Consider the following 24,577-nt stretch of genomic DNA (forward strand, 5'->3'; position numbering starts at 1 on the left):
GTGCGGTGCCTAGAGGGCAAGGGTGGTGTCGAAGCTGAAGGCAGCAGCAAAGCCCGCAGCCCCCAGGTCTGTGGGGCCAAGCAAGCGGTTCCCAAAGAGCTTTAGAACAAGGCATAGTTTTCCCTGCTGGTTTTTGGGCGTGGGACCCATCTCCAGCCGTATGGCCATTCTTGTGCCTGGCGCGGCACCAAGTGGGAAAGGGTGGTGTCGAGGCTGAAGGCAGCAGGAAAGCCTGCAGCCCCCAGGTCTGTGGGGCTACGCAAGCGGTTCCCAAAGAGCTTTAGAACAAGGCATAGTTTTCCCTGCTGCCTCCTTGGGCAGGGGACCAATCTCCAGACATATGGCCATTTTTGAGCCTGGCGCGGCGCCAAGTGGGAAAGGGTGCTGTCGAGGCTGAAGGCAGCAGCAAAGCCCGCAGCCCCCAGGTCTGTGGGGCTACGCAAGCGGTTCCCAAAGAGCTTTAGAAGAAGGCATAGTTTTCCCTGCTGGCTCTTAGGGCATGGGACCCATCTCCAGCCATAGGCCATTTTTGAGCCTGGCGCGGTGCCAAGTGGGAAAGGGTGGTGTCGAGGCTGAAGGCAGCAGGAAAGCCCGCAGCCCCCAGGTCTGTGGGGCTACGCAAGCGGTTCCCAAAGAGCTTTAGAACAAGGCATAGTTTTCCCTGCTGGCTCTTTGGGCGGGGGACCCATCTCCAGCCGTATGGCCATTTTTGAGCCTGGCGCGGCGCCAAGTGGGAAAGGGTGGCTTTGAGGCTGAAGGCAGCAGGAAAGCCCGCAGCCCCCAGGTCTGTGGGGCTACGCAAGCGGTTCCCAAAGAGCTTTAGAACAGGGCATAGTTTTCCCTGCTGGCTCTTTGGGCGGGGGAGCCATCTCCAGCCGTATGGCCATTTTTGTGCCTGGCACGGCGCCAAGTGGGAAAGGGTGGTGTCGAGGCTGAAGGCAGCAGGAAAGCCCGCAGCCCCCAGGTCTGTGGGGCTATGCAAGCGGTTCCCAAAGAGCTTTAGAACAAGGCATAGTTTTCCCTGCTGGCTCTTTGGGCGGGGGACCCATCTCCAGCCATATGGCCATTTTTGTGCCTGGCGCGGCGCCAAGTGGGAAAGGGTGCTGTCGAGGCTGGAGGCAGCAGGAAAGCCTGCAGCCCCCAGGTCTGTGGGGCCAAGCAAGCGGTTCCCAAAGAGCTTTAGAACAAGGCATATTTTTCCCTGATGGCTCCTTGGGCGGGGGACCCATCTCCAGCCGTATGGCCATTTTTGTGCCTGGCGCGATGCCAAGTGTGAAAGGGTGGCTTTGAGGCTGAAGGCAGCAGGAAAGCCTGCAGCCCCCAGGTCTGTGCGGCTACGCAAGCGGTTCCCAAAGAGCTTTAGAACAGGGCATAGTTTTCCCTGCTGGCTCTTTGGGCGGGGGACCCATCTCCAGCCATAGGCCATTTTTGTGCCTAGCGCGGCGCCAAGTGGGAAAGGGTGGTTTTGAGGCTGAAGGCAGCAGGAAAGCCTGCAGACCCCAGGTCTGTGCGGCTACGCAAGCGGTTCCCAAAGAGCTTTAGAACAAGGCATAATTTTCCTTGCTGGCTCTTTGGGCATGGGACCCATCTCCAGCTGTATGGCCATTTTTGAGCCTGGCGCGGTGCCAAGTGGGAAAGGGTGGCTGTCGAGGCTGAAGGCAGCAGGAAAGCCTGCAGCCCCCAGGTCTGTGGGGCTACGCAAGCGGTTCCCAAAGAGCTTTAGAACAAGGCATAGTTTTCCCTGCTGACTCTTTGGGCGGGGGACCCATCTCCAGCCGTATGGCCATTTTTGAGCCTGGCGCGGCGCCAAGTGGGAAAGGGTGGTGTCGAGGCTGAAGGCAGAAGGAAAGCCCGCAGACCCCAGGTCTGTGCGGCTACGCAAGCGGTTCCCAAAGAGCTTTAGAACAAGGCATAGTTTTCCCTGCTGGCTTTTGGGCGTGGGACCCATCTCCAGCCGTATGGCCATTTTTGTGCCTGGCGCGGTGCGTAGTGGGAAAGGGTGGCTTTGAGGCTGAAGGCAGCAGGAAAGCCTGCAGCCCCCAGGTCTGTGGGGCTACGCAAGCGGTTCCCAAAGAGCTTTAGAACAAGGCATAGTTTTCCCTGCTGACTCTTTGGGCGGGGGACCCATCTCCAGCCGTATGGCCATTTTTGAGCCTGGCGCGGCGCCAAGTGGGAAAGGGTGGCTTTGAGGCTGAAGGCAGCAGGAAAGCCTGCAGCCCCCAGGTCTGTGGGGCTACGCAAGCGGTTCCCAAAGAGCTTTAGAACAAGGCATAGTTTTCCCTGCTGACTCTTTGGGCGGGGGACCCATCTCCAGCCGTATGGCCATTTTTGAGCCTGGCGCGGCGCCAAGTGGGAAAGGGTGGCTTTGAGGCTGAAGGCAGCAGGAAAGCCTGCAGCCCCCAGGTCTGTGGGGCTACGCAAGTGGTTCCCAAAGAGCTTTAGAACAAGGCATAGTTTTCCCTGCTGACTCTTTGGGAATGGGACCCATCTCCAGCCGTATGGCCATTTTTGAGCCTGGCGCGGCGCCCAGTGGGAAAGGGTGGTGTCGAGGCTGAAGGCAGAAGGAAAGCCCGCAGCCCCCACGTCTGTGCGGCTACGCAAGCGGTTCCCAAAGAGCTTTAGAACAAGGCATAGTTTTCCATGCTGGCTCCTTGGGCGGGAGACCCATCTCCAGCCATAGGCCATTTTTGAGCCTGGCGCGGCGCCAAGTGGGAAAGGGTGGCTTTGAGGCTGAAGGCAGCAGCAAAGCCCGCAGCCCCCAGATCTGTGGGGCTACGCAAGCGGTTCCCAAAGAGCTTTAGAGCAAGGCATAGTTTTCCTTGCTGGCTCTTTGGGCGGGGGACCCATCTCCAGCCATATGGCCATTTTTGTGCCTGGCGCGGCGCCAAGTGGGAAAGGGTGGCTTTGAGGCTGAAGGCAGCAGGAAAGCCTGCAGCCCCCAGGTCTGTGGGGCTATGCAAGCGGTTCCCAAAGAGCTTTAGAACAAGGCATATTTTTCCCTGCTGGCTCCTTGGGAGGGAGATCCATCTCCAGCCATAGGCCACTTTTGTGCCTAGCGCGGCGCCAAGTGGGAAAGGGTGGTGTCGAGGCTGAAGGCAGCAGGAAAGCCCGCAGCCCCCACGTCTGTGGGGCTATGCAAGCGGTTCCCAAAGAGCTTTAGAACAAGGCATAGTTTTCCCTGCTGGCTCTTTGGGCGGGGGACCCATCTCCAGCCATAGGCCATTTTTGTGCCTTGCGCAGTGCCAAGTGGGAAAGGGTGCTGTCGAGGCTGAAGGCAGCAGGAAAGCCTGCAGCCCCCAGGTCTGTGGGGCTACGCAAGCGGTTCCCAAAGAGCTTTAGAACAAGGCATAGTTTTCCCTGCTGGCTCTTTGGGCGGGGGACCCATCTCCAGCCATAGGACATTTTTGTGCCTGGCGCGGGGCCCAGTGGGAAAGGGTGGCTTTGAGGCTGAAGGCAGCAGGAAAGCCTGCAGCCCCCAGGTCTGTGGGGCTACGCAAGCGGTTCCCAAAGAGCTTTAGAACAAGGCATAGTTTTCCCTGCTGGCTCTTTGGGCGGGGGACCCATCTCCAGCCATAGGCCATTTTTGTGCCTGGCGCGGCGCCAATTGGGAAAGGGTGCTGTCGAGGCTGAAGGCAGCAGCAAAGCCTGCAGCCCCCAGATCTGTGGGGCTACGCAAGCGGTTCCCAAAGAGCTTTAGAACAAGGCATAGTTTTCCCTGCTGGCTCTTTGGGAATGGGACCCATCTCCAGCCATAGGCCATTTTTGTGCCGGATGCGGCGCCAAGTGGGAAAGGGTGGCTTTGAGGCTGAAGGCAGTAGGAAAGCCTGCAGCCCCCAGGTCTGTGGGGCTACGCAAGCGGTTCCCAAAGAGCTTTAGAACAAGGCATAGTTTTCCCTGCTGACTCTTTGGGAATGGGACCCATCTCCAGCCGTATGGCCATTTTTGAGCCTGGCGCGGCGCCCAGTGGGAAAGGGTGGTGTCGAGGCTGAAGGCAGCAGGAAAGCCCGCAGCCCCCACGTCTGTGCGGCTACGCAAGCGGTTCCCAAAGAGCTTTAGAACAAGGCATAGTTTTCCCTGCTGGCTCCTTGGGCGGGAGACCCATCTCCAGCCATAGGCCATTTTTGAGCCTGGCGCGGCGCCAAGTGGGAAAGGGTGGCTTTGAGGCTGAAGGCAGCAGCAAAGCCCGCAGCCCCCAGATCTGTGGGGCTACGCAAGCGGTTCCCAAAGAGCTTTAGAGCAAGGCATAGTTTTCCTTGCTGGCTCTTTGGGCATGGGACCCATCTCCAGCCATATGGCCATTTTTGTGCCTGGCGCGGCGCCAAGTGGGAAAGGGTGGCTTTGAGGCTGAAGGCAGCAGGAAAGCCTGCAGCCCCCAGGTCTGTGGGGCTATGCAAGCGGTTCCCAAAGAGCTTTAGAACAAGGCATAGTTTTCCCTGCTGGCTCCTTGGGAGGGAGATCCATCTCCAGCCATAGGCCACTTTTGTGCCTAGCGCGGCGCCAAGTGGGAAAGGGTGGTGTCGAGGCTGAAGGCAGCAGGAAAGCCCGCAGCCCCCACGTCTGTGGGGCTATGCAAGCGGTTCCCAAAGAGCTTTAGAACAAGGCATAGTTTTCCCTGCTGGCTCTTTGGGCGGGGGACCCATCTCCAGCCATAGGCCATTTTTGTGCCTTGCGCAGTGCCAAGTGGGAAAGGGTGCTGTCGAGGCTGAAGGCAGCAGGAAAGCCTGCAGCCCCCAGGTCTGTGGGGCTACGCAAGCGGTTCCCAAAGAGCTTTAGAACAAGGCATAGTTTTCCCTGCTGGCTCTTTGGGCGGGGGACCCATCTCCAGCCATAGGACATTTTTGTGCCTGGCGCGGCGCCAAGTGGGAAAGGGTGGCTTTGAGGCTGAAGGCAGCAGGAAAGCCTGCAGCCCCCAGGTCTGTGGGGCTACGCAAGCGGTTCCCAAAGAGCTTTAGAACAAGGCAGAGTTTTCCCTGATGGCTCTTTGGGCGGGGGACCCATCTCCAGCCATAGGCCATTTTTGTGCCTTGCGCAGTGCCAAGTGGGAAAGGGTGCTGTCGAGGCTGAAGGCAGCAGGAAAGCCTGCAGCCCCCAGGTCTGTGGGGCTACGCAAGCGGTTCCCAAAGAGCTTTAGAACAAGGCATAGTTTTCCCTGCTGGCTCTTTGGGAATGGGACCCATCTCCAGCCATAGGCCATTTTTGTGCCGGATGCGGCGCCAAGTGGGAAAGGGTGGCTTTGAGGCTGAAGGCAGTAGGAAAGTCTGCAGCCCCCAGGTCTGTGCGGCTACGCAAGCGGTTCCCAAAGAGCTTTAGAACAAGGCATAGTTTTCCCTGCTGGCTCTTTGGGCATGGGACCCATCTCCAGCTGTATGGCCATTTTTGAGCCTGGCGCGGTGCCAAGTGGGAAAGGGTGGGTGTCGAGGCTGAAGGCAGAAGGAAAGCCCGCAGCCCCCAGGTCTGTGCGGCTACGCAAGCGGTTCCCAAAGAGCTTTAGAACAAGGCATAGTTTTCCCTGCTGGCTCTTTGGGCGGGGGACCCATCTCCAGCCGTATGGCCATTTTTGTGCCTGGCGCGGTGCGTAGTGGGAAAGGGTGGCTTTGAGGCTGAAGGCAGCAGGAAAGCCTGCAGCCCCCAGGTCTGTGGGGCTACGCAAGCGGTTCCCAAAGAGCTTTAGAACAAGGCATAGTTTTCCCTGCTGACTCTTTGGGCGGGGGACCCATCTCCAGCCGTATGGCCATTTTTGAGCCTGGCGCGGCGCCAAGTGGGAAAGGGTGGCTTTGAGGCTGAAGGCAGCAGGAAAGCCTGCAGCCCCCAGGTCTGTGGGGCTACGCAAGCGGTTCCCAAAGAGCTTTAGAACAAGGCATAGTTTTCCGTGCTGACTCTTTGGGAATGGGACCCATCTCCAGCCGTATGGCCATTTTTGAGCCTGGCGCGGCGCCCAGTGGGAAAGGGTGGTGTCGAGGCTGAAGGCAGAAGGAAAGCCCGCAGCCCCCACGTCTGTGCGGCTACGCAAGCGGTTCCCAAAGAGCTTTAGAACAAGGCATAGTTTTCCCTGCTGGCTCCTTGGGCGGGAAACCCATCTCCAGCCATAGGCCATTTTTGAGCCTGGCGCGGCGCCAAGTGGGAAAGGGTGGCTTTGAGGCTGAAGGGTGCAGCAAAGCCCGCAGCCCCCAGGTCTGTGGGGCTACGCAAGCGGTTCCCAAAGAGCTTTAGAGCAAGGCATAGTTTTCCTTGCTGGCTCTTTGGGCATGGGACCCATCTCCAGCCATATGGCCATTTTTGTGCCTGGCGCGGCGCCAAGTGGGAAAGGGTGGCTTTGAGGCTGAAGGCAGCAGGAAAGCCTGCAGCCCCCAGGTCTGTGGGGCTATGCAAGCGGTTCCCAAAGAGCTTTAGAACAAGGCATAGTTTTCCCTGCTGGCTCCTTGGGAGGGAGATCCATCTCCAGCCATAGGCCACTTTTGTGCCTAGCGCGGCGCCAAGTGGGAAAGGGTGGTGTCGAGGCTGAAGGCAGCAGGAAAGCCCGCAGCCCCCACGTCTGTGGGGCTATGCAAGCGGTTCCCAAAGAGCTTTAGAACAAGGCATAGTTTTCCCTGCTGGCTCTTTGGGCGGGGGACCCATCTCCAGCCATAGGACATTTTTGTGCCTTCCGCAGTGCCAAGTGGGAAAGGGTGCTGTCGAGGCTGAAGGCAGCAGGAAAGCCTGCAGCCCCCAGGTCTGTGGGGCTACGCAAGCGGTTCCCAAAGAGCTTTAGAACAAGGCATAGTTTTCCCTGCTGGCTCTTTGGGCGGGGGACCCATCTCCAGCCGTACGGCCATTTTTGTGCCTGGCGCGGCGCCAAGTTGGAAAGGGTGGTGTCGAGGCTGAAGGCAGCAGGAAAGCCTGCAGCCCCCAGGTCTGTGCGGCTACGCAAGCGGTTCCCAAAGAGCTTTAGAACAAGGCATAGTTTTCCCTGCTGGCTCTTTGGGCGGGGGACCCATCTCCAGCCATAGGCCATTTTTGTGCCTGGCGCGGCGCCAATTGGGAAAGGGTGCTGTCGAGGCTGAAGGCAGCAGCAAAGCCTGCAGCCCCCAGATCTGTGGGGCTACGCAAGCGGTTCCCAAAGAGCTTTAGAACAAGGCATAGTTTTCCTTGCTGGCTCTTTGGGCAGGGGAACCATCTCCAGCCATAGGCCATTTTTGTGCCTGATGCGGCGCCAAGTGGGAAAGGGTGGCTTTGAGGCTGAAGGCAGCAGCAAAGCCTGCAGCCCCCAGGTCTGTGGGGCTACGCAAGCGGTTCCCAAAGAGCTTTAGAACAAGGCATAGTTTTCCCTGCTGGCTCTTTGGGAATGGGACCCATCTCCAGCCATAGGCCATTTTTGTGCCTGGCGCGGTGCCAAGTGGGAAAGGGTGGCTTTGAGGCTGAAGGCAGCAGGAAAGCCTGCAGCCCCCAGGTCTGTGGGGCTACGCAAGCGGTTCCCAAAGAGCTTTAGAACAAGGCATAGTTTTCCTTGCTGGCTCTTTGGGCGGGGGACCCATCTCCAGCCATAGGCCATTTTTGAGCCTGGCGCGGCGCCAAGTGGGAAAGGGTGGTGTCGAGGCTGAAGGCAGCAGGAAAGCCCGCAGGCCCCAGGTCTGTGGGGCTACGCAAGCGGTTCCCAAAGAGCTTTAGAACAAGGCATAGTTTTCCCTGCTGACTCTTTGGGCGGGGGACCCATCTCCAGCCGTATGGCCATTTTTGAGCCTGGCGCGGCGCCAAGTGGGAAAGGGTGGCTTTGAGGCTGAAGGCAGCAGGAAAGCCTGCAGCCCCCAGGTCTGTGGGGCTACGCAAGCGGTTCCCAAAGAGCTTTAGAACAAGGCATAGTTTTCCCTGCTGACTCTTTGGGAATGGGACCCATCTCCAGCCGTATGGCCATTTTTGAGCCTGGCGCGGCGCCCAGTGGGAAAGGGTGGTGTCGAGGCTGAAGGCAGAAGGAAAGCCCGCAGCCCCCACGTCTGTGCGGCTACGCAAGCGGTTCCCAAAGAGCTTTAGAACAAGGCATAGTTTTCCCTGCTGGCTCCTTGGGCGGGAAACCCATCTCCAGCCATAGGCCATTTTTGAGCCTGGCGCGGCGCCAAGTGGGAAAGGGTGGCTTTGAGGCTGAAGGCTGCAGCAAAGCCCGCAGCCCCCAGGTCTGTGGGGCTACGCAAGCGGTTCCCAAAGAGCTTTAGAGCAAGGCATAGTTTTCCTTGCTGGCTCTTTGGGCATGGGACCCATCTCCAGCCATATGGCCATTTTTGTGCCTGGCGCGGCGCCAAGTGGGAAAGGGTGGCTTTGAGGCTGAAGGCAGCAGGAAAGCCTGCAGCCCCCAGGTCTGTGCGGCTACGCAAGCGGTTCCCAAAGAGCTTTAGAACAAGGCATAGTTTTCCCAGCTGGCTCTTAGGGCATGGGACCCATCTCCAGCCTTATGGCCATTTTTGTGCCTGGCGCGGTGCCAAGTGGGAAAGGGTGCTGTCGAGGCTGAAGGCAGCAGGAAAGCCTGCAGCCCCCAGGTCTGTGGGGCTACGCAAGCGGTTCCCAAAGAGCTTTAGAACAAGGCATAGTTTTCCCTGCTGGCTCTTTGGGCGGGGGACCCATCTCCAGCCATAGGACATTTTTGTGCCTGGCGCGGCGCCAAGTGGGAAAGGGTGGCTTTGAGGCTGAAGGCAGCAGGAAAGCCTGCAGCCACCAGGTCTGTGGGGCTACGCAAGCGGTTCCCAAAGAGCTTTAGAACAAGGCATAGTTTTTTCAGCTGGCTCTTAGGGCATGGGACCCATCTCCAGCCATAGGCCATTTTTGTGCCTGGCGCGGTGCCAAGTGGGAAAGGGTGGTGTCGAGGCTGAAGGTAGCAGCAAAGCCTGCAGCCCCCAGATCTGTGGGGCTACGCAAGCGGTTCCCAAAGAGCTTTAGAACAAGGCATAGTTTTCCTTGCTGGCTCTTTGGGCAGGGGACCCATCTCCAGCCATAGGCCATTTTTGTGCTCGATGCGGCGCCAAGTGGGAAAGGGTGGTGTCGAGGCTGAAGGCAGCAGGAAAGCCTGCAGCCCCCAGGTCTGTGGGGCTACGCAAGCGGTTCCCAAAGAGCTTTAGAACAAGGCATAGTTTTCCCTGCTGGCTCTTAGGGCATGGGACCCATCTCCAGCCATAGGCCATTTTTGTGCCTGGCGCGGTGCCAAGTGGGAAAGGGTGTTGTCGAGGCTGAAGGCAGCAGGAAAGCCCGCAGCCCCCAGGTCTGTGGGGCTACGCATGCGGTTCCCAAAGAGCTTTAGAACAAGGCATAGTTTTCCCTGCTGACTCTTGGGGCGGGGGACCCATCTCCAGCCGTATGGCCATTTTTGAGCCTGGCGCGGCGCCAAGTGGGAAAGGGTGGTGTCGAGGCTGAAGGCAGCAGCAAAGCCCGCAGCCCCCACGTCTCTGGGGCTACGCAAGCGGTTCCCAAAGAGCTTTAGAACAAGGCATAGTTTTCCCTGCTGGCTCTTTGGGCGGGGGACCCATCTCCAGCCATAGGCCATTTTTGTGCCTGGCACAGTGCCAAGTGGGAAAGGGTGGCTTTGAGGCTGAAGGCAGCAGGAAAGCCTGCAGCCCCCAGGTATGTGGGGCCAAGCAAGCGGTTCCCAAAGAGCTTTAGAACAAGGCATAGTTTTCCCTGCTGGCTCTTTGGGCGGGGGGACCCATCTCCAGCCATAGGCCATTTTTGAGCCTGGCGCAGCGCCAGGTGGGAAAGGGTGGTGTCGAGGCTGAAGGCAGCAGGAAAGCCCGCAGGCCCCAGGTCTGTGGGGCTACGCAAGCGGTTCCCAAAGAGCTTTAGAACAGGGCATAGTTTTCCCTGCTGGGTCCTTGGGCGGGAGACCCATCTCCAGCCATAGGCCATTTTTGTGCCTATCGCGGCGCCAAGTGGGAAAGGGTGGTGTCGAGGCTGAAGGCAGCAGGAAAGCCCGCAGCCCCCAGGTCTGTGGGGCTACGCAAGCGGTTCCCAAAGAGCTTTAGAACAAGGCATAGTTTTCCCTGCTGACTCTTTGGGCGGGGGACCCATCTCCAGCCGTATGGCCATTTTTGTGCCTGGCGCGGCGCCAAGTGGGAAAGGGTGGTGTCGAGGCTGAAGGCAGCAGGAAAGCCCGCAGCCACCACGTCTGTGGGGCTACGCAAGCGGTTCCCAAAGAGCTTTAGAACAAGGCATAGTTTTCCTTGCTGGCTCCTTGGGCAGGGGACCAATCTCCAGACATATGGCCATTTTTGTGCCTGGCGTGGCGCCAAGTGGGAAAGGGTGGCTTTGAGGCTGAAGGCAGCAGGAAAGCCTGCAGCCCCCAGGTCTGTGGGGCTACGCAAGCGGTTCCCAAAGAGCTTTAGAACAAGGCATAGTTTTTTCAACTGGCTCTTAGGGCATGGGACCCATCTCCAGCCATAGGCCATTTTTGTGCCTGGCGCGGCGCCAAGTGGGAAAGGGTGGTGTCGAGGCTGAAGGCAGCAGGAAAGCCTGCAGCCCCCAGGTCTGTGGGGCTACGCAAGCGGTTCCCAAAGAGCTTTAGAACAAGGCATAGTTTTCCTTGCTGGCTCTTAGGGCATGGGACCCATCTCCAGCCATATGGCCATTTTTGTGCCTGGCGCGGCGCCACGTGGGAAAGGGTGGCTTTGAGGCTGAAGGCAGCAGGAAAGCCTGCAGCCCCCAGGTCTGTGGGTCTATGCAAGCGGTTCCCAAAGAGCTTTAGAACAAGGCATAGTTTTCCTTGCTGGCTCCTTGGGCAGGGGACCAATCTCCAGACATATGGCCATTTTTGTGCCTGGCGCGGCGCCAAGTGGGAAAGGGTGGCTTTGAGGCTGAAGGCAGCAGGAAAGCCTGCAGCCCCCAGGTCTGTGGGGCTACGCAAGCGGTTCCCAAAGAGCTTTAGAACAAGGCATAATTTTCCCAGCTGGCTCTTAGTGCGGGGGACCCATCTCCAGCCTTATGGCCATTTTTGTGCCTGATGCGGCGCCAAGTGGGAAAGGGTGGTGTCGAGGCTGAAGGCAGAAGGAAAGCCCGCAGACCCCAGGTCTGTGCGGCTACGCAAGCGGTTCCCAAAGAGCTTTAGAACAAGGCATAGTTTTCCCTGCTGGCTCTTTGGGAATGGGACCCATCTCCAGCCATAGGCCATTTTTGTGCCTGATGCGGCGCCAAGTGGGAAAGGGTGGCTTTGAGGCTGAAGGCAGCAGGAAAGCCTGCAGCCCCCAGGTCTGTGCGGCTACGCAAGCGGTTCCCAAAGAGCTTTAGAACAAGGCATAGTTTTCCCTGCTGGCTCCTTGGGCGTGGGACCCATCTCCAGCCGTATGGCCATTTTTGTGCCTGGCGCGGTGCCAAGTGGGAAAGGGTGCTGTCGAGGCTGAAGGTAGCAGCAAAGCCTGCAGCCCCCAGATCTGTGGGGCTACGCAAGCGGTTCCCAAAGAGCTTTAGAACAAGGCATAATTTTCCTTGCTGGCTCTTTGGGCAGGGGACCCATGTCCAGCCATAAGCAATTTTTGTGCCTAGCGCGGTGCCAAGTGGGAAAGGGTGTTGTCGAGGCTGAAGGCAGCAGGAAAGCCTGCAGCCCCCAGGTCTGTGGGGCTACGCATGCGGTTCCCAAAGAGCTTTAGAACAAGGCATAGTTTTCCCTGCTGACTCTTGGGGCGGGGGACCCATCTCCAGCCGTATGGCCATTTTTGAGCCTGGCGCGGCGCCAAGTGGGAAAGGGTGGTGTCGAGGCTGAAGGCAGCAGGAAAGCCCGCAGCCCCCACGTCTCTGGGGCTACGCAAGCGGTTCCCAAAGAGCTTTAGAACAAGGCATAGTTTTCCCTGCTGGCTCTTTGGGCGGGGGACCCATCTCCAGCCATAGGCCATTTTTGTGCCTGGCACAGTGCCAAGTGGGAAAGGGTGGCTTTGAGGCTGAAGGCAGCAGGAAAGCCCGCAGCCCCCAGGTCTGTGGGGCTACGCAAGCGGTTCCCAAAGAGCTTTAGAACAAGGCATAGTTTTCCCTGCTGGCTCTTTGGGCCTGTGACCCATCTCCAGCCGTATGGCCTTTTTTGTGCCTGGCTCGGCACCAAGTGGGAAAGGGTGGTGTTGAGGCTGAAGGCAGCAGGAAAGCCCGCAGCCCCCAGGTCTGCGGGACTACGCAAGCAGTTCCCAAAGAGCTTTAGAACAAGGCATAGTTTTCCCTGCTGGCTCCTTGGGCGGGAGACCCATCTCCAGCCGTATGGCCATTTTTGTGCCTGGCGCGACGCCAAGTGGGAAAGGGTGGTTTTGAGGCTGAAGGCAGCAGGAAAGCCCGCAGCCCCCAGGTCTGTGGGGCTACGCAAGCGGTTCCCAAAGAGCTTTAGAACAAGGCATAGTTTTCCCTGCTGGCTCTTTGGGCGGGGGACCCATCTCTACCCATATGGCCATTTTTGTGCCTGGCCGGCGTCAAGTGGGAAAGGGTGGTGTCGAGACTGAAGGCAGCAGGAAAGCCCGCAGCCCCTTGCTCTGTGGGGCTATGCAAGCGGTTCCCAAAGAGCTTTAGAACACGGCATAATTTTCCCTGCTGGCTCTTTGGGCGGGGGACCCATCTCAACCGTATGGCCATTTTTGTGCCTGGCGCGGCGCCAAGTGGGAAAGGGTGGTTTTGAAGATGAAGGCAGCAGGAAAGCCCGCAGCCCCCAGGTCTGTGGGGCTACGCAAGCGGTTCCCAAAGAGCTTTAGAACAAGGCATAGTTTTCCCTGCTGGCTGCTTGGGCGGGAGACCCATCTCTAGCCTTATGCCCATTTTTGAGCCTGGCGCGGTGCCAAGTGGGAAAGGGTGGTGTCGAGGCTGAAGGCAGCAGGAAAGCCCGCAGCCCCCAGGTCTGTGGGGCTACTCAAGCAGTTCCCAAAGAGCTTTAGAACAAGGCATAGTTTTCCCTGCTGGATTTTTGGGCGTGGGACCCATCTCCAGCCGTATGGCCATTTTTGTGCCTGGCGCGGCGTCAAGTGGGAAAGGGCGGTGTCGAGGCTGAAGGCAGCAGGAAAGCCCGCAGCCCCTTGCTCTGTAGGGCTACGCAAGCGGTTCCCAAAGAGCTTTAGAACAAGGCATAGTTTTACCTGCTGGCTTCTTGGGCAGGGGACCCATCTCCAGCCGTATGGCCATTTTTGTGCCTGGCGCGGTGCGTAGTGGGAAAGGGTGGTGTCAAGGCTGAAGGCAGCAGGAAAGCCTGCAGCCCTCAGGTCTGTGGGGCTACGCAAGTGGTTCCCAAAGAGCTTTAGAACAAGGCATAGTTTTCCCTGCTGACTCTTTGGGCGTGGGACCCATCTCCAGCCATATGGCCATTTTTGTGCCTGGCACGGCGCCAAGCGGGAAAGGGTGGTTTTGAGGCTGAAGGCAGCAGCAAAGCCCGCAGCCCTCAGGTCTGTGGGGCTACGCAAGTGGTTCCCAAAGAGCTTTAGAACAAGGCATAGTTTTCCCTACTGGCTCTTTGGGCGGGGGACCCATCTCTAGCCATAGGCCATTTTTGTGCCTGGCGCGGCGCCAAGTGGGAAAGGGTGGTGTCGAGGCTGAAGGCAGCAGGAAAGCCCGCAGCCCCCAGATCTGTGGGGCTACGCAAGCGGTTCCCAAAGAGCTTTAGAACAAGGCATAGTTTTCCCCTGCTGGCTCTTTGGGCGGGGGACCCATCTCCAGCCATATGGCCATTTTTTGTGCCTGGCGCGGCGCCAAGTGGGAAAGGGTGGTGTCGAGGCTGAAGGCAGCAGAAAAGCCCGCAGCCCCCATGTCTCTGGGGCTACGCAAGCGGTTCCCAAAGAGCTTTAGAACAAGGCATAGTTTTCCCTGCTGGCTCCTTGGGCGTGGGACCCATCTCCAGCCATATGGCCATTTTTGTGCCTGGCGCGGCGCCAAGTGGGAAAGGGTGGTGTCGAGGCTGAAGGCAGCAGGAAAGCCTGCAGCCCCCAGGTCTGTGGGGCTACGCAAGCGGTTCCCAAAGAGCTTTAGAACAAGGCATAGTTTTCCCTGCTGACTCTTTGGGCGGGGGACCCATCTCCAGCCGTATGGCCATTTTTGAGCCTGGCGCGGCGCCAAGTGGGAAAGGGTGGTGTTGAGGCTGAAGGCAGCAGGAAAACCCGCAGCCCCCAGGTCTGTGGGGCTACGCAAGCAGTTCCCAAAGAGCTTTAGAACAAGGCATAATTTTCCCTGATGGCTCCTTGGGCGGGGGACCCATCTCCAGCTGTATGGCCATTTTTGTGCCTGGCGCGGCGCCAAGTGGGAAAGGGTGTTGTCGAGGCTGATGGCAGCAGGAAAGCCCGCAGCCCCCAGGTCTGTGGGGCCACGCAAGTGGTTCCCAAAGACCTTTAGAACAAGGCATAGTTTTCCCTCCTGGCTCTTTGGGCATGGGACCCATCTCCAGCCGAATGGCTATTTTTGTGTCTTTCGCGGCGCCAAGTGGGAAAGGGTGGTGTCGAGGCTGAAGGCAGCAGGAAAGCCCGCAGCCCTAGGTCTGTGGGGCTCCGCAAGCAGTTCCCAAAGAGCTTTAGAACAAGGCACAATTTTCCCTGATGGCTCCTTGGGCGGGGGACCCATCTCCAGCCATATGGCCATTTTTGTGCCTGGCATGGCGCCAAGTGGGAAAGGGTGTTGTCGAGGCTGATGGCAGCAGGAAAGCCCGCAGCCCCCAGGTCTGTGGGGCTACGCAAGCGGTTCCCAAAGAGCTTTAGAACAAGGCATAGTTTTCCCTCCTGGCTCTTTGGGCGGGGGGCCCATCTCCAGCCGTATGGCCATTTTTATGCCTGGCGCGGCGCCAAGTGGGAAAGGGTGGTGTCGAGGCTGAAGGCAGCAGGAAAGCCCGCAGCCCCCAGGTCTGTGGGGCTACGCAAGTGGTTCCCAAAGAGCTTTAGAACAAGGCATAATTTCCCCTGCTGGCTCCTTGGGCGTGGGACCCATCTCCAGCCGTATGGCCATTTTTGTGCCTGGCGCGGCGCCAAGTGGGAAAGGGTGGTTTTGAGGCTGAAGGCAGCAGGAAAGCCCACAGCCCCCAGGTCTGTGGGGCTACGCAAGCGGTTCCCAAAGAGCTTTAGAACAAGGCATAATTTTCCCTGCTGGCTCCTTGGGCGTGGGACCCATCTCCAGCCGTATGGCCATTTTTGTGCCTGGCGCCGCGTCCAGAGGGAAAGGGGGGTTTTCAGGCTGAAGGCAGCAGGAAAGCCCGCAGCCCCCAGGTCTGTGGGGCTACGCAAGTGGTTCCCAAAGACCTTTAGAACAAGGCATAGTTTTCCCTGCTGGCTCTTTGGGCGGGGGACCCATCTCCAGCTGTATGGCCATTTTTGTGCCTGGCTCGGCACCAAGTGGGAAAGGGTGGTGTTGAGGCTGAAGGCAGCAGGAAAGCCCCGCAGCCCCCCAGGTCTGTGGGGCTACGCAAGCGGTTCCCAAAGAGCTTTAGAACAAGGCATAATTTTCCCTGCTGGCTCTTTGGGCGGGGGACCCATCTCTACCCATATGGCCATTTTTGTGCCTGGCCGGCGTCAAGTGGGAAAGGGTGGTGTCGAGACTGAAGGCAGCAGGAAAGCCCGCAGCCCCTTGCTCTGTGGGGCTATGCAAGCGGTTCCCAAAGAGCTTTAGAACACGGCATAATTTTCCCTGCTGGCTCTTTGGGCGGGGGACCCATCTCAACCGTATGGCCATTTTTGTGCCTGGCACAGTGCCAAGTGGGAAAGGGTGGTGTCAAGGCTGAAGGCAGCAGGAAAGCCCGCAGCCCCCAGGTCTGCGGGACTACGCAAGTGATTCCCAAAGAGCTTTAGAACAAGGCATAGTTTTCCCTGCTGGCTCCTTGGGCGTGGGACCCATCTCCAGCCATATGGCCATTTTTGTGCCTGGCGCGACGCCAAGTGGGAAAGGGTGGTGTCGAGGCTGAAGGCAGCAGGAAAGCCTGCAGCCCCCAGGTCTGTGGGGCTACGCAAGCGGTTCCCAAAGAGCTTTAAAACAAGGCATAGTTTTCCCTGCTGACTCTTTTGGTATGGGACCCATCTCCAGCCGTATGGCCATTTTTGTCCCTGGCGCGGAGCCAAGTGGGAAAGGGTGGTGTTGAGGCTGAAGGCAGCAGCAAAGCCTGCAGCCCCCAGGTCTGTGGGGCTACGCAAGCAGTTCCTAAAGAGCTTTAGAACAAGGCATAGTTTTCCCCTGCTGCCTCCTTGGGCCTGTGACCCATCTCCAGCCGTATGGCCATTTTTGTGCCTGGCGCGGTGCCAAGTGGGAAAGGGTGGTGTCGAGGCTGAAGGCAGCAGGAAAGCCCGCAGCCCCCAGGTCTGTGGGGCTACTCAAGCAGTTCCCAAAGAGCTTTAGAACAAGGCATAGTTTTCCCTGCTGGCTCCTCGGGCGTGGGACCCATCTCCAGCCGTATGGCCATTTTTGTGCCTGGCGCGGCGTCAAGTGGGAAAGGGTGGTGTCGAGGCTGAAGGCAGCAGGAAAGCCCGCAGCCCCTTGCTCTGTGGGGCTACGCAAGCGGTTCCCAAAGAGCTTTAGAACAAGGCATAGTTTTACCTGCTGGCTCCTTGGGCAGGGGACCCATCTCCAGCCGTATGGCCATTTTTGTGCCTGGCGCGGTGCGTAGTGGGAAAGGGTGGTGTCAAGGCTGAAGGCAGCAGGAAAGCCCGCAGCCCCCAGGTCTGTGGGGCTACGCAAGCAGTTCCCAAAGAGCTTTAGAACAAGGCATAGTTTTCCCTGCTGGCTCTTTGGGCGTGGGACCCATCTCCAGCCATATGGCCATTTTTGTGCCTGGCACGGCGCCAAGCGGGAAAGGGTGGTTTTGAGGCTGAAGGCAGCAGCAAAGCCTGCAGCCCTCAGGTCTGTGGGGCTACGCAAGTGGTTCCCAAAGACCTTTAGAACAAGGCATAGTTTTCCCTACTGGCTCTTTGGGCGGGGGACCCATCTCTAGCCATAGGCCATTTTTGTGCCTGGCGCGGCGCCAAGTGGGAAAGGGTGGTGTTGAGGCTGAAGGCAGCAGGAAAGCCCGCAGCCCCCAGATCTGTGGGGCTACGCAAGCGGTTCCCAAAGAGCTTTAGAACAAGGCATAGTTTTCCCTGCTGGCTCTTTGGGCGGGGGACCCATCTCCAGCCATATGGCCATTTTTGTGCCTGGCGCGGCTCCAAGTGGGAAAGGGTGGTGTCGAGGCTGAAGGCAGCAGAAAAGCCCGCAGCCCCCATGTCTCTGGGGCTACGCAAGCGGTTCCCAAAGAGCTTTAGAACAAGGCATAGTTTTCCCTGCTGACTCTTTGTGTATGGGACCCATCTCCAGCCATGGGCCATTTTTGTGCCTGGCGCGGCACCAAGTGGGAAAGGGTGGTGTCGAGGCTGAAGGCAGCAGGAAAGCCCACAGCCCCCAGGTCTGTGGGGCTACGCAAGCGGTTCCCAAAGAGCTTTAGAACAAGGCATAGTTTTCCCTGCTGGCTCTTTGGGCGGGGGGACCCATCTCTAGCCATATGGCCATTTTTGAGCCTGGCGCGGCGCCAAGTGGGAAAGGGTGGCTTTGAGGCTGAAGGCAGCAGGAAAGCCCGCAGCCCCCAGGTCTGTGGGGCTATGCAAGCGGTTCCCAAAGAGCTTTAGAACAAGGCATAGTTTTCCCTCCTGGCTGTTTGGGCCTGGGACCCATCTCTAGCCATAGGCCATTTTTGTGCCTGGCACAGCGCCAAGTGGGAAAGGGTGGTGTCAAGGCTGAAGGCAGCAGGAAAGCCCGCAGCCCCCAGATCTGTGGGGCTACGCAAGTGATTCCCAAAGAGCTTTAGAACACGGCATAGTTTTCCCTGCTGGCTCCTTGGGCAGGGGACCCATCTCCAGCCGTATGGCCATTTTTGTGCCTGGCCGGCGCCAAGTGGGAAAGGGTGGTGTCAAGTCTGAAGGCAGCAGGAAAGCCCGCAGCCCCTTGCTCTGTGGGGCTATGCAAGCGGTTCCCAAAGAGCTTTAGAACACGGCATAATTTTCCCTGCTGGCTCCTTGGGCAGGGGACCAATCTCCAGCCATATGGCCATTTTTGTGCCTCGCGCCGCGCCCAGAGGGAAAGGGTGGTGTCGAGGCTGAAGGCAGCAGGAAAGCCCGCAGCCCCCAGGTCTGTGGGGCTACGCAAGCAGTTCCCAAAGACCTTTAGAACAAGGCATAGTTTTCCCTCCTGTCTCCTTGGGCAGGGGACCCATCTCCACCCATATGGCCATTTTTGTGCCTGGCGCAGCGCCAAGTGGGAAAGGGTGGTTTTGAGGCTGAAGGCAGCAGGAAAGCCTGCAGCCCCCAGGTCTGTGGGGCTACGCAAGCGGTTCCCAAAGAGCTTTAGAACAAGGCATAGTTTTCCCTGCTGGCTCTTTGGTCTTGGGACCCATCTCTAGCCATAGGCCATTTATGTGCCTGGCGCGGCGGAAAGTTGGAAAGGGTGGTGTCGAGGCTGAAGGCAGCAGGAAAGCCCGCAGCCCCCAGGTCTGTGGGGCTACGCAAGCGGTTCCCAAAGAGCTTTAGAACAAGGCATAGTTTTCCCAGCTGGCTCTTAGGGCATGGGACCCATCTCCAGCCTTATGGCCATTTTTGTGCCTGGCGCGGTGCCAAGTGGGAAAGGGTGCTGTCGAGGCTGAAGGCAGCAGGAAAGCCTGCAGCCCCCAGGTCTGTGGGGCTACGCAAGCGGTTCCCAAAGAGCTTTAGAACAAGGCATAGTTTTCCCTGCTGGCTCTTTGGGCGGGGGACCCATCTCCAGCCATAGGACATTTTTCTGCCTGGCGCGGCGCCAAGTGGGAAAGGGTGGCTTTGAGGCTGAAGGCAGCAGGAAAGCCTGCAGCCACCAGGTCTGTGGGGCTACGCAAGCGGTTCCCAAAGAGCTTTAGAACAAGGCATAGTTTTTTCAGCTGGCTCTTAGGGCATGGGACCCATCTCCAGCCATAGGCCATTTTTGTGCCTGGCGCGGTGCCAAGTGGAAAGGGTGGTGTCGAGGCTGAAGGTAGCAGCAAAGCCTGCAGCCCCCAGATCTGTGGGGCTACGCAAGCGGTTCCCAAAGAGCTTTAGAACAAGGCATAGTTTTCCTTGCTGGCTCTTTGGGCAGGGGACCCATCTCCAGCCATAGGCCATTTTTGTGCTCGATGCGGCGCCAAGTGGGAAAGGGTGGCTTTGAGGCTGAAGGCAGCAGCAAAGCCTGCAGCCCCCAGGTCTGTGGGGCTACGCAAGCGGTTCCCAAAGAGCTTTAGAACAAGGCATAGTTTTCCCTGCTGGCTCTTAGGGCATGGGACCCATCTCCAGCCATAGGCCATTTTTGTGCCTGGCGCGGTGCCAAGTGGGAAAGGGTGGTGTCGAGGCTGAAGGTAGCAGCAAAGCCTGCAGCCCCCAGATCTGTGGGGCTACGCAAGCGGTTCCCAAAGAGCTTTAGAACAAGGCATAATTTTCCTTGCTGGCTCTTTGGGCAGGGGACCCATGTCCAGCCATAGGCAATTTTTGTGCCTAGCGCGGTGCCAAGTGGGAAAGGGTGTTGTCGAGGCTGAAGGCAGCAGGAAAGCCCGCAGCCCCCAGGTCTGTGGGGCTACGCATGCGGTTCCCAAAGAGCTTTAGAACAAGGCATAGTTTTCCCTGCTGACTCTTGGGGCGGGGGACCCATCTCCAGCCGTATGGCCATTTTTGAGCCTGGCGCGGCGCCAAGTGGGAAAGGGTGGTGTCGAGGCTGAAGGCAGCAGCAAAGCCCGCAGCCCCCACGTCTCTGGGGCTACGCAAGCGGTTCCCAAAGAGCTTTAGAACAAGGCATAGTTTTCCCTGCTGGCTCTTTGGGCGGGGGGACCCATCTCCAGCCATAGGCCATTTTTGTGCCTGGCACAGTGCCAAGTGGGAAAGGGTGGCTTTGAGGCTGAAGGCAGCAGGAAAGCCTGCAGCCCCCAGGTATGTGGGGCCAAGCAAGCGGTTCCCAAAGAGCTTTAGAACAAGGCATAGTTTTCCCTCCTGGCTCTTTGGGCGGGGGGACCCATCTCCAGCCATAGGCCATTTTTGAGCCTGGCGCAGCGCCAGGTGGGAAAGGGTGGTGTCGAGGCTGAAGGCAGCAGGAAAGCCCGCAGGCCCCAGGTCTGTGGGGCTACGCAAGCGGTTCCCAAAGAGCTTTAGAACAGGGCATAGTTTTCCCTGCTGGGTCCTTGGGCGGGAGACCCATCTCCAGCCATAGGCCATTTTTGTGCCTATCGCGGCGCCAAGTGGGAAAGGGTGGTGTCGAGGCTGAAGGCAGCAGGAAAGCCCGCAGCCCCCAGGTCTGTGGGGCTACGCAAGCGGTTCCCAAAGAGCTTTAGAACAAGGCATAGTTTTCCCTGCTGACTCTTTGGGCGGGGGACCCATCTCCAGCCGTATGGCCATTTTTGTGCCTGGCGCGGCGCCAAGTGGGAAAGGGTGGTGTCGAGGCTGAAGGCAGCAGGAAAGCCCGCAGCCACCACGTCTGTGGGGCTACGCAAGCGGTTCCCAAAGAGCTTTAGAACAAGGCATAGTTTTCCTTGCTGGCTCCTTGGGCAGGGGACCAATCTCCAGACATATGGCCATTTTTGTGCCTGGCGTGGCGCCAAGTGGGAAAGGGTGGCTTTGAGGCTGAAGGCAGCAGGAAAGCCTGCAGCCCCCAGGTCTGTGGGGCTACGCAAGCGGTTCCCAAAGAGCTTTAGAACAAGGCATAGTTTTTTCAACTGGCTCTTAGGGCATGGGACCCATCTCCAGCCATAGGCCATTTTTGTGCCTGGCGCGGCGCCAAGTGGGAAAGGGTGGTGTCGAGGCTGAAGGCAGCAGGAAAGCCTGCAGCCCCCAGGTCTGTGGGGCTACGCAAGCGGTTCCAAAGAGCTTTAGAACAAGGCATAGTTTTCCTTGCTGGCTCTTAGGGCATGGGACCCATCTCCAGCCATATGGCCATTTTTGTGCCTGGCGCGGCGCCACGTGGGAAAGGGTGGCTTTGAGGCTGAAGGCAGCAGGAAAGCCTGCAGCCCCCAGGTCTGTGGGTCTATGCAAGCGGTTCCCAAAGAGCTTTAGAACAAGGCATAGTTTTCCTTGCTGGCTCCTTGGGCAGGGGACCAATCTCCAGACATATGGCCATTTTTGTGCCTGGCGCGGCGCCAAGTGGGAAAGGGTGTTTTTGATGCTGAAGGCAGCAGGAAAGCCTGCAGCCCCCAGGTCTGTGGGGCTACGCAAGCGGTTCCCAAAGAGCTTTAGAACAAGGCATAATTTTCCCAGCTGGCTCTTAGTGCGGGGGACCCATCTCCAGCCTTATGGCCATTTTTGTGCCTGATGCGGCGCCAAGTGGGAAAGGGTGGTGTCGAGGCTGAAGGCAGAAGGAAAGCCCCGCAGACCCCAGGTCTGTGCGGCTACGCAAGCGGTTCCCAAAGAGCTTTAGAACAAGGCATAGTTTTCCCTGCTGGCTCTTTGGGAATGGGACCCATCTCCAGCCATAGGCCATTTTTGTGCCTGATGCGGCGCCAAGTGGGAAAGGGTGGCTTTGAGGCTGAAGGCAGCAGGAAAGCCTGCAGCCCCCAGGTCTGTGCGGCTACGCAAGCGGTTCCCAAAGAGCTTTAGAACAAGGCATAGTTTTCCCTGCTGGCTCCTTGGGCGTGGGACCCATCTCCAGCCGTATGGCCATTTTTGTGCCTGGCGCGGTGCCAAGTGGGAAAGGGTGCTGTCGAGGCTGAAGGTAGCAGCAAAGCCTGCAGCCCCCAGATCTGTGGGGCTACGCAAGCGGTTCCCAAAGAGCTTTAGAACAAGGCATAATTTTCCTTGCTGGCTCTTTGGGCAGGGGACCCATGTCCAGCCATAAGCAATTTTTGTGCCTAGCGCGGTGCCAAGTGGGAAAGGGTGTTGTCGAGGCTGAAGGCAGCAGGAAAGCCTGCAGCCCCCAGGTCTGTGGGGCTACGCATGCGGTTCCCAAAGAGCTTTAGAACAAGGCATAGTTTTCCCTGCTGACTCTTGGGGCGGGGGACCCATCTCCAGCCGTATGGCCATTTTTGAGCCTGGCGCGGCGCCAAGTGGGAAAGGGTGGTGTCGAGGCTGAAGGCAGCAGGAAAGCCCGCAGCCCCCACGTCTCTGGGGCTACGCAAGCGGTTCCCAAAGAGCTTTAGAACAAGGCATAGTTTTCCCTGCTGGCTCTTTGGGCGGGGGACCCATCTCCAGCCATAGGCCATTTTTGTGCCTGGCACAGTGCCAAGTGGGAAAGGGTGGCTTTGAGGCTGAAGGCAGCAGGAAAGCCCGCAGCCCCCAGGTCTGTGGGGCTACGCAAGCGGTTCCCAAAGAGCTTTAGAACAAGGCATAGTTTTCCCTGCTGGCTCTTTGGGCCTGTGACCCATCTCCAGCCGTATGGCCTTTTTTGTGCCTGGCTCGGCACCAAGTGGGAAAGGGTGGTGTTGAGGCTGAAGGCAGCAGGAAAGCCCGCAGCCCCCAGGTCTGCGGGACTACGCAAGCAGTTCCCAAAGAGCTTTAGAACAAGGCATAGTTTTCCCTGCTGGCTCCTTGGGCGGGAGACCCATCTCCAGCCGTATGGCCATTTTTGTGCCTGGCGCGACGCCAAGTGGGAAAGGGTGGTTTTGAGGCTGAAGGCAGCAGGAAAGCCCGCAGCCCCCAGGTCTGTGGGGCTACGCAAGCGGTTCCCAAAGAGCTTTAGAACAAGGCATAGTTTTCCCTGCTGGCTCTTTGGGCGGGGGACCCATCTCTACCCATATGGCCATTTTTGTGCCTGGCCGGCGTCAAGTGGGAAAGGGTGGTGTCGAGACTGAAGGCAGCAGGAAAGCCCGCAGCCCCTTGCTCTGTGGGGCTATGCAAGCGGTTCCCAAAGAGCTTTAGAACACGGCATAATTTTCCCTGCTGGCTCTTTGGGCGGGGGACCCATCTCAACCGTATGGCCATTTTTGTGCCTGGCGCGGCGCCAAGTGGGAAAGGGTGGTTTTGAAGATGAAGGCAGCAGGAAAGCCCGCAGCCCCCAGGTCTGTGGGGCTACGCAAGCGGTTCCCAAAGAGCTTTAGAACAAGGCATAGTTTTCCCTGCTGGCTGCTTGGGCGGGAGACCCATCTCTAGCCTTATGCCCATTTTTGAGCCTGGCGCGGTGCCAAGTGGGAAAGGGTGGTGTCGAGGCTGAAGGCAGCAGGAAAGCCCGCAGCCCCCAGGTCTGTGGGGCTACTCAAGCAGTTCCCAAAGAGCTTTAGAACAAGGCATAGTTTTCCCTGCTGGATTTTTGGGCGTGGGACCCATCTCCAGCCGTATGGCCATTTTGTGCCTGGCGCGGCGTCAAGTGGGAAAGGGCGGTGTCGAGGCTGAAGGCAGCAGGAAAGCCCGCAGCCCCTTGCTCTGTAGGGCTACGCAAGCGGTTCCCAAAGAGCTTTAGAACAAGGCATAGTTTTACCTGCTGGCTTCTTGGGCAGGGGACCCATCTCCAGCCGTATGGCCATTTTTGTGCCTGGCGCGGTGCGTAGTGGGAAAGGGTGGTGTCAAGGCTGAAGGCAGCAGGAAAGCCTGCAGCCCTCAGGTCTGTGGGGCTACGCAAGTGGTTCCCAAAGAGCTTTAGAACAAGGCATAGTTTTCCCTGCTGACTCTTTGGGCGTGGGACCCATCTCCAGCCATATGGCCATTTTTGTGCCTGGCACGGCGCCAAGCGGGAAAGGGTGGTTTTGAGGCTGAAGGCAGCAGCAAAGCCCGCAGCCCTCAGGTCTGTGGGGCTACGCAAGTGGTTCCCAAAGAGCTTTAGAACAAGGCATAGTTTTCCCTACTGGCTCTTTGGGCGGGGGACCCATCTCTAGCCATAGGCCATTTTTGTGCCTGGCGCGGCGCCAAGTGGGAAAGGGTGGTGTCGAGGCTGAAGGCAGCAGGAAAGCCCGCAGCCCCCAGATCTGTGGGGCTACGCAAGCGGTTCCCAAAGAGCTTTAGAACAAGGCATAGTTTTCCCTGCTGGCTCTTTGGGCGGGGGACCCATCTCCAGCCATATGGCCATTTTTGTGCCTGGCGCGGCGCCAAGTGGGAAAGGGTGGTGTCGAGGCTGAAGGCAGCAGAAAAGCCCGCAGCCCCCATGTCTCTGGGGCTACGCAAGCGGTTCCCAAAGAGCTTTAGAACAAGGCATAGTTTTCCCTGCTGGCTCCTTGGGCGTGGGACCCATCTCCAGCCATATGGCCATTTTTGTGCCTGGCGCGGCGCCAAGTGGGAAAGGGTGGTGTCGAGGCTGAAGGCAGCAGGAAAGCCTGCAGCCCCCAGGTCTGTGGGGCTACGCAAGCGGTTCCCAAAGAGCTTTAGAACAAGGCATAGTTTTCCCTGCTGACTCTTTGGGGCGGGGGACCCATCTCCAGCCGTATGGCCATTTTTGAGCCTGGCGCGGCGCCAAGTGGGAAAGGGTGGTGTTGAGGCTGAAGGCAGCAGGAAAACCCGCAGCCCCCAGGTCTGTGGGGCTACGCAAGCAGTTCCCAAAGAGCTTTAGAACAAGGCATAATTTTCCCTGATGGCTCCTTGGGCGGGGGACCCATCTCCAGCTGTATGGCCATTTTTGTGCCTGGCGCGGCGCCAAGTGGGAAAGGGTGTTGTCGAGGCTGATGGCAGCAGGAAAGCCCGCAGCCCCCAGGTCTGTGGGGCCACGCAAGTGGTTCCCAAAGACCTTTAGAACAAGGCATAGTTTTCCCTCCTGGCTCTTTGGGCATGGGACC

This window comes from Rissa tridactyla, chromosome 15, assembly GCF_028500815.1.
Source record: "Rissa tridactyla isolate bRisTri1 chromosome 15, bRisTri1.patW.cur.20221130, whole genome shotgun sequence".
NCBI lineage: Eukaryota > Metazoa > Chordata > Aves > Charadriiformes > Laridae > Rissa > Rissa tridactyla.